A 14,525-nucleotide genomic window follows, 5' to 3' on the forward strand; every position below is an offset into this window, starting at 1 on the left:
CATGTGCTGGCTTGGCCTGGGCGAAAGAAGTTTTTTCTGGGGTCAGGAAGGCATTTGGGAGGACTGAGCACACTTGGGCAAACACCACTGTCTCCTTCCCACCTTAGTTCCCTTGGAGTCCCTGTGGGGCTTGGTGTGCTGGGTGTTCAGCACAGCAGAGCCAGAAACTCCCAGAGGCTGGAGTGTCCTCCTTCCTGCTCTGAGTTCCATAGCCGTGTGTGTGTGTGTGTGTGTGTGTGTGTGTGTGTGTGTGTGTGTGTTTAGGTGGGGGCAGGAATCCCAGGCCTCGCCCTGGGCATGGTGCTGTGTGACAGGGCCTGGTGACCCTGGCCTTCCTCCACAGGAGCTCTTTGTGAAGGCAGAGCCCAACCAGTGCCGGGTCTACATCTGGTCCCGGAGGTACAGAAAGGGCAAGCCGCACTTGGCCCCCAGCATCCTGGCCATCTTGATACACTTTAACAACGTCGTGTCCTTGGTTAAAACCCTCTGTCTTGGGGACCTCAGCATGAAAGCCTCAGTCAGGGCCCGTCTGCTGGAATTTTGGATCCAAGTGGCTGAGGTAGGGGATGAGCTCTGCGGCCTCTGGCCTCTCGCTGTCCCTTCCAATCTCTCTTTCCTGTGCATCTTGGAATTGTGCTCAGGTGCTCAGTGGAGCACAGTCCCACCTTGCCAGGCCCATGCTTGGCAGGGCCAGCCGGTCCCAGGTCACCTCTGGCTGGCACTTCCCACTGTCCTGCTCCTCAGCCTGTAGTGAGGAGCCCCACAAGCTGCCTGGGTGGCCCTAGCTCCCTGTCAAGCCTTGCCACTCCAAGCATCCCTCTCATGTCCAGGGTAAGCGGTGGCGGCAGTGCCAGGGAAATTTCACACAATCTTCCTCCCCAGGGTTGCCGCGTCCTGAAGAATTTCTCCTCACTGCACGCCATCATGTCTGCCCTGCAGAGCAGATCCATCTGGCATCTGCACAGTTGCTGGCAACAGGTCTCCAGGTAGATCCAATTAAACCAGGAAATGCCCCAAGGGTACACATGGTAGATAGCACCCTCACTGAGCTGGGGCCCCAAAGTCCAGGCCAGGGAATGTGAATGGCACAGTTGCTGCCTAGGCACAGCTTCGGCAGTCCTTGGCAAGCTCGGCCACTCAATGCAGGCGCATGCACACACACACACAAACACATGTAAATCCAGTGACACACAGACACGTGGTTATCGGGTTTTCTGAGGTGGCCACATATCTGTGTCTTTTTGAAAGGAAACAGCACTGACTAGTGGAAGTGGGATAGCACAGCTTTCTGCCAGGAACAAGAAACTGCTCATGGCACACGGGTCCGGGCACTCAGGGAAAGCCTTTTGGACACTCTGGTGCTGCCCCTTGGGAGGCCTGCTGCCCATACAAAATGGAGTCCAACTGCCTCCCCCCACACCTTCCCAACTGTCACCTTCACTCTGTCGCTCCTGCAGGAAGGACTTGTTCACATTCCACAAGCTGGCCAAGATCACCTCTCCTGAAAACAACTACTCCAAGAGCAGAGAGCTGCTACTGAAGGTATGCTATGAGGAGGGGAAGGCAGAGGGCAGAGGTGGAGAGGGCACTCATGCTGAAGCTGTGTGGCCACATGGTTGCCCTTCCCTTGGGGGGAAAGGCAAGGGAGGAGCTGACTGATAGGCAGTCGTGTAGGTTAAGAGCCCTGGAGTCCTAGGAGGCCTTACTTGTTGGGAGATAGAAGGGGAACACAGGGTGGTCCAGTGAAGCAGAGGATCTCCAGGACTGGGGACTGCTTCTACCCACCCACATGTTGCCAGATGTGCTATAGGCCCCAGAAACAAGGCTGCCTTTCCCCACATTATGCTGGCTTGCGTGCAGGATGCCTCCACGGACTCCTGCCCCTAATTGTTTACACACACTGCTCAGAAGAGGCCTGCTGTGATAGGGGCATTTCAGGGGTGCCCCTTGGCCAAATGCAAAAGGCCCCCCTGGGTTGGGGTGCAAACACCCAGAGCAGCCTTGCGCCGCCAAAGGCACTGTAGGGCTCTGAATGTATCCACAGAGCTGATGCTGCTCATGCTCAGATCCCAGCTGAGAGGTTCCCAGCACACAGCAGAGGCTGTGCACAGCCCAAGGCCTTGACAAACAAGGCTGGCCAAGCACCGCTAACTCTTGTCTCTCAACCTAACTCCAACTCTGACAAGAGGATATGTGAGGATTGCTGTTCCAATCTGCCCTGGCAAGGAAAACTGAGAGATGATCCCTCAAAAGGGGAAATGGAGCTGTGGCTCAGGTGGTAGCCCAGCCACTAGGAGCTTCAACCTTCAAAGGACACCCAGACCCTGAGGTCTCGCAGTGGCAACCGAAACAGATTAGGAGGGCTGGAGATATGGCGTAGTGGCAAGAGTACTTGCCTCGTATACAGGAGGCCTTGGGTTCGATTCCCCAGCACCACATATACAGAAAATGGCCAGAAGTGGCACTGTGGCTCAAGTGGCAGAGTGCTAGCCTTGAGCTAGAAGAAGCCAGGGACAGTGCTCAGGCCCTGAGTCCAAGCCCCAGGACTGGCCAAAAAAAAAAAGAAAAACAGATTAGGAAAACAAACCCCCAAAGATAAAGGTGAGAAAGGAACCAAGTCCTGGTTCTACTTTCCTGACTTTCCGGAGCTCTTCCTACTCAAGAGCAGCAGAAGGCACATCCCCTCTCACACTGGACACGCTCATGTGCACAAGTAGGCCCTGGGATGCTCCTGTCCCAGCTGCACACAGGTAGAGAGAGCATCCTGCCCCAGCCCATGGGCCTGGGTTGCGAAGGCAGGGGAAGATATTGCAGGAGTCAGGGACCTCATCCTACTCAGACGAGGAGAGCCAGGATGTTGTGGTCAGGAAGGATTCTGGAATGCCATGGCACTCTCCCTTTATGCTCACCTCCCGGAAGGACCCTGACAAGCAGAGAAATGCTAGCTGAGTGCACTCTGCTCAGAGGCTCATGGACCCCTTCCCTATAGGCCTTGAGCCACTGGACAGCCCAACAGACTTCTGTTCCCTTCTGTTTTCTCCTGCAAAATAGGAAAGGCTAAACAGCTCCCAAGGCTAACCACCCTGGTTGGCTTTTGTGCTGCCCCCCAAAGGAGAAAGCGATGAACCTTGTAGAGTTCTGTGGAGGCATGACCGCCCCCCCCCCCCACACACGCATGCATGTTAGGCAGGTCAGCACCATTGGAGGCAGGCAGTAGAGGACCCTGTCTAGTCCTCAATGCCAGGAGGTGGACTGTGCAGTTGAGGAAGCAGGCAGAGGAGGCCCGGTGTCCAGGGGAGATGCCCAGCTGTGAGTGCTGGGGCAAAGCCTGAGCTAGAATTGGTCAGCTTGGCCGTTAAAAGTTGGCCCTGCATGGGCTGGGAATATGGCCTAGTGGCAAGAGTGCTTGCCTCTATACATGAGGCCCTGGGTTCGATTCCTCAGCACCACATATACAGAAAATGGCCAGAAGTGGCGCTGTGGCTCAAGTGGCAGAGTGCTAGCCTTGAGCAAAAAAGAAGCCAGGGACAGTGCTCAGGCCCTGAGTTCACGGCCTAGGACTGGCCAAAAAAAAAAAAAAAAAAACGTTGGCCCTGCACAGCAGCCAAATGCATAGCACAAGGAACACACTGGCACTAGGAGGGTGCACAAGACAGAGCCCTCACTCACAACATGCTCCATCTCGGCAGGAGACCAGCAAGTTGGCTGCCAAGGAGAAGCTGCTCAATGAAGGTCCAAGGCAGTCTCAAAAGATGGTGAGTGTCTGAGACCTCGGCCTTGATGCCTCACAAAGAAGACGCTAGCTTTATCTAGCTCTTTTAGCCTTGGAGCTCACGCCCAAGAGCAGCAAGCAGAAGGGAGGATCACACTATGGGCGATTGGAGCCCTGATCAGTGATCTGTCAGATGGGAAGGAGGAAGTAGAGCCAGCAAAGCTAGGGCTTGGCAGAGTCTAGAGGGAGGCTGCTGGGCAGAGGTGGGCTACTACCCTTTGGGCTCTGCCGGACTCGGGTCACCTCCCCTGGCACCTGACCCGCAGGTAAGGCCAGAGTGGAGTAGGGGGCTCAGGAAAGACCTCAGGTGCACGCGGCCATACAAGATCGCTTTTTTCCTCCCTCCTTACCCACCAAGGAAGCCAGGCGCAGACAGATCTCAGAGACGCTTCAAGAGCAAATCTGATTTAATAAGAGAGTGGCTAACAGTTGATATAGTAGAGGTGACGAGAAAAGGGGTGATTGACCAAGAGCTGGTGATAGGCTGGCGAGCTTGTCATAAGATCCCCTCATGAGCTAACGTCTCCTGCATAGCACCACCCCATGGGCAAAGCCCGCGAGAATGGGGAGCACATGGTCTGGTGAGAAAGTTGGGGGGCTGGTCGCAAAGCCAGTTCTTCTGGTTCCGGACCCAGAGAATTGTGGCAGGCTTCCACATTCCCCCAGGGCTGGGGGAAGGGCGGCGTCTCGGGAGTGCTCTCCTCTGCCCTTCCCCCTCAAGGCCAAAGCTGAACCCCAACAGGGCTCTGCATACAACAGCCTAGAGCTGGACCTGTACTGTTTGGAGTTGCATGTAGCAGGTAGGGCCTGTGGACAAAGGGCTCACAGGTTCCCCAGGACCCCGTGCTGTGGGAGGCCCTGTGCAGATGAAGGCTGGCTGAGAAGTCCGCTGGCATTGGGGAGGGGTGGGCCCTGGGCTCTGACCATCACCCTGCCAATCCTACAGGCTATGAGCAAGGGCATCATTCCCTATCTGAGAATCATCCTGAAGGACTTCAGCCTGATTCAGCTGGACTACGAGAACATCAAGGATGTGAGTAGCCAGGACCTAGCTGGCCACATAGAGCTGGCTTCCTGAGCTCTGTCACTGCTGGTGGCCTCAAGGCCGTCCTCTGAGCTGAGCACAATGCCCCTGGGAGCGGGTGCCGCCCACAGCCACCTGACCCCTGTGCTGTGGGCACAGAGCCCAGCTGGGACTTCAAGTCTCATAAGGGAGGATCTGGGGGCCCACCTGGAAGCAGATTTCCTAAGACAACCAACCTGTGGCCCAAGCCAGGCCTTTTCCCCTGAAGCCACAATGTCCATCCTAGCACAGAAGGGTCAGTCCTCACACTGCCTGCACCTGACTGCACACTGGGTCCCCAGCCCTGCCCTCTGCCAGTTGGTCCTCTTTCTGTGCATGCACATGGGATCCTGTGGCTAGAGGAGGCCCAGCTCAGAGGTCCTAAGGGTAGAAGGTCCCCATTCTAACTGCAATGCCCTCTGCCTTCTAGGAGAGAAGCGAAGAGAAGAAATTGATCAAGGTGAGTGGTAGCTGTCCAGAGAGGACAGGGCCGGTGGGGGCCAGCAGGGTGGTGCAGTCAGGCCTGCCCCTCTGCTCTTTCCTCCTGGGGGCAATGGCAGTAGAAAGAAGTGCTACTCCAGGCAGGGTGGGGTGTGAGGTGGCACCCAGGAGATTCCCCGCTGGCAGGATGGAGTGTGAGGACATGGCTGTGAGGTCCCCAGCAGCCTTGGGAGGTTCAGTGGAGGTTGGGTTGCCAGAGCAGGCAGAGGAGCTGGGTCCCTTCCAAGACAGCCTAGCCCAGCCCTGGCCAGCCCAGCCCTGTCACTGCCCTTGTGCTGTCCATGGGCAGGAAAACGAGATCCTGGAGCAGATGAAAGAGCTGCAACACAGTTGCCGCTTTTATAATATTCCAGTGGACCACCATTTTACTGAGTGGTTCAGGGGCCTGGAGCGGCTCGGCAGGGTTGCCAGGTAGGTTGCCACTCTCTGGGGTAGGGGGAGGGGCTGTGCCTACGAGGGGGTCCACGGGGACTGAGTTGTGTTACCTGGGTGAGGGGGATGGGACTGACATTCTGGAGGGCGTAATAGCAGGTGGGCCACCAAGCTCCAACGCCCAGGTCAATTCAGTCAGGGAGCTGTACACAGCACTTGGTCTCCTCACCGGCTCATTTGTCTTAGCTATGAGCTGTCCTATGACCTGGAGCCCTGTAGTCCGACTGGCTCTCCAAGGAAGAAGTACTCACGTATTGGCAACGCTGGCAAGAAGTAAGTGGATGGGCCCTGGCAGTCAGGGACCAGGCCAGATGGGGGGCTGGGCAACCCGCTGGCCCCACAGGCTGGGGCTGACTTGGCCCAGGTGACAGCAGCCCTGTTGTTGGGCTCAGAGGCTCAGCTCTCTGGGCCTCACTGTCTTCCCCTACCAAGTCTCTGGGATCCATCCCTGAGAATGGGTCAGATTAAGGAAAGCAGTGATTGCAAAGAGTTGGACTGGAGCCAAGTGCTAGCAGGGTACTGGGGAGTGGGAGCTTGGACTGTGCTTGGGGCTTGCACTCCAAGAACCTCTCTAGTGCCACCATTCACACAACACTGCCTTCCCTTGCAGTGGCGGCTCCCAGACAATCCAGAAGACCTTTCCCCCGAGGACAAAGAAGAAGCATAGAGTGCGCTTCAGTCTGCCTCCCACGTAGAGAAGGGGCCAAAACCCTTAATATCACCTTGGTCTGGCTGAACCAGGGCTAGTTACCACAAACCTACCGTGGTCCAGGCCACAACTCCCCTACATTCACCTCCAATTCTGAAACCCTCTGAATCCTTCCTCCACAATCCTATTTTAAGTGAAATATGGCAGCCTTGCCTATTAGAATGTTAAAAACAAAAAACAAAAAACCAAAAAAAAAATAAAAAATAAAAAGAAAAGAAAAAAAAGAAACTAACCCCCCCAAAAAACCAAAAAAGAAAAAAAACCACAAAAGAAACAAAACAAAACCCCAACTCTGCCTTGCCATAAAAAAGAAACAAACAAAAAAAAACAAAAAAGAAAAAAAACCACAAAAAAACAAAACCCCAACTCCGCATTGCCACAAAAAAAGAAAAAAAATACCAAAAAAGAAAAAAAAAAAACCACAAAAGAAACAAAACAAAACCACAACTCCGCATCACCCCCTGTGGGGCCGGCAGGAGGCAACTCTTTGCAGGAAGGTCAGAAAAACTTTCACATCAGGAGAACCTGGTTTCTATTTTAGAAACCGTGAACCAGCCTCATCACCCAAATGTGTCTGTTCCTAGCAATAATGATCAAGGCCGCTTATTCCAGTGACAAAGAGCACCTGTGTACCGTGGTCTATTCTGATGACCGCATGTCCATACATCAGTGGAAAATATCCTGTGAGTCCATGGGAGCATCCAAGTACCGCTGTTTTCATAGCCCCTGCTGTTAGTGCACTGCTCCGTGGACTACGGAAGTAATACCATCAAGTGTATGAACTTTGTTTCAAAGAAGACAAACGTAAATATAAAGCATCTTAGAAAGAAATGTCTCCGTATGGGAGTTCCTCAGAGAATCAACCCATGGCATCAGAGTGCCAACAAGGTTATGAAGATGTCAAGAATCTGGATTGCATTACCTTTAAGGTATGGTATATCCAGCGATGTCTTCAGTTACAAGGTTATAGCTGCTCTTGTTCTTTATTCCCCACTGGTAACATAGCTTTACCTTTGGACACTTGTATAACTTTGGTCATAAGGGCAACAGGTACACAGAGAATTCCTAAAAGATCTGAGTTTGTAACATGAAGCCTGATGATCTTTCCTTTGGTATTGAAAAGCTTTCTGTCTTCAAAATTATAGCATTAAACTGTTAACATGAGCAATGATTTCCTGACCTGCTACTGAATATGTCATTCTTCATTGTTGCCTGGTAGTGTTTATGTACTCTGTAAGTATAGTACATATTCAAATATATTACTGTAACAGCTCACATGAAAGATTACCATAGGAAATTTAAGTTGAACATCTTTCCTTTCATTTTAGAAAGCAAAAGCTTATTATATTTATAATTTAAAAAACATGTAATAGAATCTATCTCGTAATCATACGCTGACAGTACTTTACTGAAAATCTGTCATTCTCTTCCATTCCCTCCCCGAAGTGCTGATATGGATAATAGAGTCATCCCTATGAATTTCAAGGTACCTACGCCTTTTTAACAACACTAAATACATGTGAGATTTGGTGAATAGCCAAGTGAGGCATTTGTTTGAGCTGAGATGTCAGCTTTGAGAGCACTGGGGCTTTGGAATGACTGTCCACTTGGAGTCCACATGGGTCCCAAGGGAAGAACCTGTATTCCTGTAGGGGGCAGCATAAGTAAAGGCGAAGCTGTACTGGGAGAAGAAACTAAACCCAGCACTAACAAGTTGGTGCCTATTCAGTAGACACAGTGTGGTCAGATGGAAACTGGAGATGTGTGTCTACAAGAGAGGGTAAACTTACAGGTGTTTATGTTAATTGCTTTGGTTATTTTTGTAATTTTTCATTTATTAAATTTCTATCTACAGCTGTTGTTCTTTCTTTCTTTCTTTCTTTCTTTCTTTCTTTCTTTCTTTCTTTCTTTCTTTCTTTCTTTCTTTCTTTCTTTATTTTTTGCTGGTCCTGGGCCTTGGATTCAGGGTCTGAGCACTATCCCTGGGTTTGGTTTGCTCAAGACTAGCACTCTATTCCTTGCGCCACAGCAGCACTTCTGGCCATTTTCTATATATGTGGTGCTGGGGAATTGAACCCAGGGTTCCAAGTATACGAGGCAAGCTCTCTTGCCACTAGGCCATATCCCCAGCCTCTTCTTTATTTTTTTGAGCATCCTAGCTGTTTTTCCTCAATGACCAAGGGTTATTTTAATGTTAATTTATTGTGTTGATTGAATGATTACAAATAAAAAAATATTTTTAAGCTGCTTCATATGAAAGACATAGTATAGAAAGCCATGTGCAGCTGAAGAAGTAGAAGGAATGAATGAATGAGGTGGAGGCAGAGGGAAATTATTTTTAATGTCAGTGTCAAACAATAAAATGGAATGTCTTAATAAATGATGATAAAATTTGTCTAAGCTAGAATTTACATTGGATGGTAACTATGTTTCTGGCACCCTGCCGCCTTCCTCCTCTAGTGTACTTTATATCTAGCCATCCATTAAGTAAGTAGATATAAAGTCAGCCCTTGTTATGGACAATGAATTCAGTACCAGGCCATATAGCTAGTGAATGACAAGCAGGCTCTCATATGTCTAGCCACCCACTAAGAGGTCCTCTCCTCTCAGGCAGATCTTGGGTACCTTGGTGGACTCCACCTCAGCTGCAACAAGAAATGTCTTCACAGTGAGATTCTAGACCACAGCCTAGAGGAAGAAGCTGTGGGGCACATGGGAAGTGTTCAATTTGGCTGTGGAGTCTTAAGTACTTGTGGTCAACAAGGACTTAATTTCACTTAGCTTCAGAGGCCTCATCCACAAAGTAGAACAAAACCTGTATCGTGCAACTTCTATTGGATGGAAGGTCATTCATTTAGAATACTGGGCAATAGTAGTTTACTTTCTCCCTACAACTTACCCCCAGCGGAAAAATGTCTTTCAAAACAGCCAAGGTGTGTGTGTGTGTGTGTGTGTGTGTGTGTGTGTGTTGTTTATATTTTATTTGTAAAATGGGGATAGTTTATAGTTCCTGAAGCTATGAGGATCAAAGCAACTAGTACCCGGTACATCTTTATAATGATGCCTGGGGCTCAGGGCAAATAATTAAGTCAATCTTGTGGGTTTTGTCTTTCTGGTCTTAGCTCACAGCATGAAGGAAAGATGAAAGGATGAACACTTTCCTGGTTCCTCCTGCAGTGTTCACAGGGGGATACTGTGACCAAGACATAAAAACAGTACCTGCACTAGCCTGTCAACCAGAAATGAGGGCCTCAGCCAAGCCCACCCGCCCCCCCAAACCCCCTGGCATAAAGGTTGGGCAGGCCACCCACACCTCAGGGAGGGCTCAGTGGACCAGGCCGAGTCACCCAGAGAAGTACTGAGCCATCAGCCTCTATCTCCACTGACCACCCCTCAAGCCTTCCCAATATGTATTCACACCACACAGCAACACACATGTACACCACAAATACACATCACAGAGATCACAAACAATACAGCAGCATACCACAAATAGACAATAGCAACACATCATATTCACAACACACACACACACACACACACACACACACACACACACACACACACACACACACACCACCCTGAAACTGATTCCATTCCTGAGTGCTATTGAAAGCTTTCCTTGGGCAGGGAAGAGCACACTTGCCTGTCACTGTCCTGGGACCCTGCCATCCAAACATACATCAGGAGGTGCAAGTGGGCCAGGGAGGGAACCCCAATTTCTCAACAAGGTCTCCATCCCCTCTCTACTCCAGCTCCAAAAGACCAAGTTACAGTGAGCCTGGCAAGGGCTAGGTTGGGATGGGCAAGGGACAGGAGCTTTGCCAAGGATTTCCTGTGCCATGAGTATTTGCCACTTTCAGTGAGGAGGGATGTCTATTGATACACAGAAATAGGAGTACATTAGAATGACAACACCACATATCAAATGCAAGTCCACCTTCAAAACAGACTTAGACTTTACCATTGCACAAGCATTGAAACTGTGCCACCAAAACCGCACCATGGAGCTGCCTCTGTGTTTCAGGCCTCCCTCTGCACCTCTCCCCTTTGCCTTCAATAGTCAGACTTGGTCTTCACTCACACCAGTACTAGCCAGTTTAGCTGCCACCATTGCTGGGGCTGTATTTGGTAACAGTAACTAATCACCCTCCTACCCAACCTGTGGGGACAAGGCTCTCCTGCCACCTTTTCTCTGGATGTAGCTATCTCTGCCCTACCTTTTCTAAGATGTGGTTCTCCCTGCCTCCTCATCTGTCTGTGAGATGTCATTCTCCTATTCTCCCTTCTCTGCCAGACACGGGTCTCCTATCCAACCTTCTCTGGGGATGTGGCTTTCCTACGCCTGTATCTCAAGTATGTGTACTGGTTTGCTAGGTGCCATATCCTTGCCTTCTATCTTCTGGCCATCCTTCTAGGATTCTTTTGCCAGCTGATGCACCTCTTCCAGTCTCCAAAGAATCCTGTGCAGCCTCCTTTCTGCAGTTATTCCTTGTGACCTCACCCAAGTCTGTGATAGCCATATTGGCTCTTTGCAAATGAATCCCAGATCCAGCCATCAACTGCTGCTGTCACCTCTGTCTCCTCGCCCTTTGGACTGTCTGGCTGCTGAACTAGTCTTCCTACTCTACCTTTGCCCCTCTCATTCATTCCATTTGGAACCTGGACTGGACAAGGCTACCCTTTCCATCCTCTTCCAGTGCATTAATTCTCTTTGAACTTAATACACATCTCTCATGTGATCAAGGAGCTCCTGAGTGGTTAGCTGCTTCCCACCTCTCCTGCCCACCTCTCAAGCACATCACCCTGTCCATTTCTTGACCACACAATGTTCTTTTGCACCTCAAGGCTTTTGAACATTCTATGTTCTCCATCAAGAAACCTCTCTCCTCTACCCTCTCATCTCCTCACAGTCACCTAGATGCAATTCAAATGTCATCTCTTAAGGAACGTTTCCAACTAGCTCCCCTGCACTCCACCCCGATGGTTCTTTAAGAGTCACTCTCATGGTACCTGTACTTCTGGGAATCAATGAAGGTCACAGCACCAGGTAAAAGATGACAGGGCCAAAGCAGTGGAGCCACAAAGAAAAAGGAGATGATGTCACCACCTCAAAAAAAAAAAAAAAAGTGTTAGCCTCAGGGCCCTAAAAGGGAAAATTCTAAAAAAAAAAACAAAAAACCAACACCCCCCCACCCAAGCAGTGGTCACCTGATCCTTCTACACTATACAGGGCAAAAAAATTCTAGAGAAAGAACTAAAATATGGCTGGGCCAATTGTACATTTACATCTGCGGAACCAGCATGCTCAGTATCAGACCCTTGGTAGCCACATCCTCAGCAGGCCACTAAGTATTCAGGCAGCCTGGTGCTGGCTCTGACTTGGCTGTTTCTGTGTCTCCACTCCAACTGAGAAATGGGTTCATCGAGACATTTTCCCCTGTTGCTGAGGTTGCTGGAAGAAAATGGGCTCCATTTGGTTTACAAGTAGCATTTGTCAAGCTCTTATTTTCAACCAGAAGCTGAACAATAGCCCAAGAAGGAAAACCTCAATGGGAGCTGAGTTTCCTACAGATGTGTGGCTAGTTAATTTTACACTGAGCACTACCTAAGGTGAAAGAGGCCAGACATAGTGATGGGGATCAATGGGAACACCCAGAGGCTTCCGGGAGGGGGCCACACTCTGGAGGACTAGATCACAACATAAAAGATGCTTTCTTCTACATGCTTTGCTTTGATTGCTCCCTAAGCCCCGTTGAGGGGTAAGCTTTCTTTCCATTTCCCATCAAGGAGCTTTCTGGCCTTATATACAATCACAGCTCTCCAAAGATTTAATCATTCCCCCAACCACAAATACAACCATCTTGAAATGATCTCTGCTTAGGACCCTCAGGACAACCAGTGTCAAATACAAAATCAGAAATATCTGTATTCATAGCAGTCTTATGTGAAACACAAACAATCCCCCGCTCCCGCCAGCCCCAACCTGGAAAGCTGTACTTCCCACCTGTATTCACAAGAATGTCCCCCCACCTGGGAAGCTGTACTTCCTTCCTCTCAAACAAGGGACAATGACTGCTTGTGCTTGGGCAAAGTTGCGGTGAGGTTTTGAGGTCATTTTACAATCAGTGTAAGCTAAGGATTTTGCAAGCTTCACTGGCTTGAACTGGCTCATGACAGCATCTAGCTACAGATTGTTCCACATTTCAAATTCAGATATATTTTGTTGAATTCCTATAATATAGCACAGGCAGGAAAAACCTGGGGGGAAAATGTGAAGCTTGAGAGCATTACAATGAGAGAGAGAAAATGAAAACAGACATTTTTGTTTTCTCCACTATTTCCTGTGAATCCAAATAAGAAAGGTACTCTTCTATATTTACATTGGAAAAAATTAATTACATGCCAACTTCCACAATATCACCACACAGTATATTTTAATCATTCAAACACATCAAAACCCGAAAGGCTTTCTCTATGGATGGGAGAGGAGGAAGGACAGAGAGGCAGCTAACGGAAGAAAAATGATCTCCTCAATTGCTATCTCTTAGAACAATCTTGTCACAGAAAGCACATCAAATATCACAGCCCTACCTTTTCAGAAGGATTAAATAAAAATCTTTCTTTCTTGTGGCCAGCACCTTCCTAGAAGAATATGCTATCCTTGTAGAAGAAATGGCAGGAACCTCTGAGAGGATGTTGCTGCATTTGTATTCTGCTCAGAAAATGTCATCACAGATCTGTTTACCTTAACTGTGGACCATGATTCAGCAGTGACAACTGTCTTGCATACTGATCAATTTATTTGCAGTAAAATTTCAAGCATTAACTGCTTAGGTTCTGAAAAACCAGATACTCAGATTTTTGTACAACTGCAATAAATACACTTTTTAAATGTCTAGATTGTTATTCATATGTTTCTATGAGAGAACATGAAGTATTTTTCTTAATGTGAAAGCAAGAAGAGTCCTATTCTCCTCTAAATGGAGGGACAGGCACAACAATTCTCCAAAAGCCCCTTTGGGATGGGATTTTGTAGCACTATATACAGGAAAGGCAAGCAAACAAAAAACATTAGAGTAGGAGTCTGAGTCCAAGACCTTTCTAGGCTTTAACAGCTATGTCAGCCTCTGCAAACATCCCTATTCCACAGGTAGGCTAGCTCTGACCTCCGCAGAGATTGCTACTGTTCCAAAGGACCAAAGTCACGTGCCCAAGGGACCATGAACCAATGACACCTCTGAAACTGGGAGCCAAAATAAAACCTTTCTTTAAGTTATTCTCTTAGGTATTTTGTCATAGTATGGGTAAGCTAACATATTCTGAATGAATGACTAGGCTTTCAAAAGGTAAGAGACAATCCCTCTTCTGAAATCATTTCTGAACTTGTGGTGTATGATCAATGATCATATTATACAAGTCACCATCAAATCTATATTTGCAATATAACATCAACACTATGAAGACATCTCTTTTGCTTAAAAAAAAAGGATGTAGGACAATAATAACAAAAAGCAGAATAAAAGATGGTTGTAGCACATCCTAATTCATATCTTGTGGAATTCTTTCTTTCCTTTTTGCCAGTCCTGGAGCTTGAACTCAGGGTGTGGGTGCTGTCCTTGAGCTTTTGTGCTCAAGGCTGGCATTCTACCTACCCATTGAGCCACAGCTCCATTTCTACCTTTTGGCTGGTTAACTGGAGATAAGAGCTTCAGACTTGCCTGCCTGGGCTGGCTTCAAACTACAGAACTCAGATCTCAGCCTCCTCAGTTGCCAGGATTACAGACATGAACTAAAAGCACCCAGCTGCAGTTGTTTCGTATACTGGTTTTCACAACAATAAACAACCTTTACGATTTATTATTATTTGTCTCTGCTTAGATTGTGCATCTTTTAAGAAAAACTTATTTGTACTCTATCTCTTGTTTAAATCCATTTCCCTGAGGCCAGACATCCCCTCCCCTTGTCTTCCTTCCTCTACTGCTCTCTGCTTTTCCGGTCAGTCACTGCCCCCCCCCCCCCTTCTCCCGCAGCCTCTCTACTTTCCC

Source organism: Perognathus longimembris, unplaced genomic scaffold, assembly GCF_023159225.1.
Source record: "Perognathus longimembris pacificus isolate PPM17 unplaced genomic scaffold, ASM2315922v1 HiC_scaffold_4575, whole genome shotgun sequence".
Taxonomy (NCBI): domain Eukaryota; kingdom Metazoa; phylum Chordata; class Mammalia; order Rodentia; family Heteromyidae; genus Perognathus; species Perognathus longimembris.